Raw genomic sequence first — 1,810 nt, 5'->3', positions numbered from 1 at the left:
ATATATACAGATTGATAAAGCCTCTGTTTTGAGAGTTTTGCAAACCACCCAACAAAATAGAAGTCCTGGGCCTGATAAAGTGAGTGGGAGAAGTTGTGCTTGTTGTGCTTATCAGCTCTGTGATATCAGTCATTTTATTTTTCAGACCTCCTTGAAATTACCTGCAATGTGTGCAATGTGAAAAAAATCTATTATTGTGCCAATTCCTAAAAAGACTAATGCCAGATAAATGAACGATTTCAGACCGATTTCCTTATCATTATTAATGAAGTGCTTTGAGAGAATTATTAAAACTTGGATTGTAGAGTATACTAGTCAGTTGATTGATCCGCTACAATTTGCTTATAGGAGGAATAGGGGTGTGGAGGATGCCACTCTGACACTCCTAAATTTCATATATAGACATGTGGATACTGGTAAGAATCATGCTCATTTATTATTTATAGATTTTGCATCCGCATTAAACACTATTCAACCACTTCTTTTAGCTGAACGTTTGTTGTCTGAATTTGATGTTCCTAGGGGCTTGGTGGCCTGGATTTGAGATTTTCTGACCAGAAGATCTCAAATAGTACGTGTAAATGGAGAATATTCCCAGGAGCTTTATTCCTCAGTGGGTTGCCCCCAAGGTTGTATTCTCTCACCTCTTTTATTTATTTTATATACGGATAGGTGCAGAAGTCAATATCCAGGCAGACACATTATAAAATATGCTGACGATACAGTGATGCTAAGCCTGTTAAAACAGGGTGATACAGAGCATGGGCCCATTCTGAACTATTTTTTGGATTGGTGTGAGAGTTCTTATTTACAAATGAATGTTTCCAAGACTAAAGACATGACGATAGAATTTTATAACTCTGTTGATATCCAATCTAAAATAGTTATTGCAGGTAAAGAAATTGAGAAGGTCAACTCATACAAGTACTTGGGTACAGTTATTGACGATAAGCTAAGATGGGTGGAAAACACAAACCTTGTTGTATCAAAGGCACAAAAACGGTTATATTTACTGAGGAAGCTTAAGTCCTTTGTTGTGGATAAATCTATTTTGATAATGTTAATGGCCATTCCACGCGCATCTATACACGCGCACTCCATAGGTGCGGTCCCAGCAGTGACGTACACCAGGTGGCATAACTCCAGCCTTAAATACCCGGAAAGACAGGTTCTAATAGGCTATTGTGGATGACAACCACACGCCAATGAGGAAAGATTACGTCACCCACCTTACCACACATACTTATTATTATTAGTGGTGCTTGCCAACGGCAAGGCATCACTGTTATTATCTCACATACTTATTAGTGGTGCTTGCGAAAGGCAAGGCATCACTATTACTATGCTCCGTGCTTATTATTAGTTGTGCTTGTAATCTTGCATACGTATTAGTGGTGCTTGCCAAAGGCAAGGCATCACTATTGTTATCTCACATACTTATTATTCTTCTTATAGATTCCGTATAAACTTTGGCACGTAACTCGTCCCGCACCTTTTGTAACAGACCCATGAAAGAGGCGTCAAATCATGCAGCCTATTGAGGAGAGGTGTGCTATGACTTTTATAAGCGATTGGTCGTACGATTTTCGTACAGCGGGCGAAAAATCGGCTGAAAAATCCCATAGATTTAACATTGCGACCAACTTTGACGGGTCGTAGCTCAGAGCGAGAATTTCGCAGAAACATGTGAGTAACCACATTTGAAGAGGCTGTCAAGCTGTGCGAGAACATACCCCACAGTGGGGTATAAGTTGTACCCCTGGGGCGCTAGAGCGTCCCACAATTGCCCCATAGACATACTATGGTGAGG

This window comes from Sinocyclocheilus rhinocerous, unplaced genomic scaffold, assembly GCF_001515625.1.
Source record: "Sinocyclocheilus rhinocerous isolate Xijiao unplaced genomic scaffold, SAMN03320098_v1.1 scaffold10011, whole genome shotgun sequence".
Taxonomy (NCBI): Eukaryota; Metazoa; Chordata; class Actinopteri; order Cypriniformes; family Cyprinidae; genus Sinocyclocheilus; species Sinocyclocheilus rhinocerous.
Note: the sequence above shows the minus strand (reverse complement) of the source record.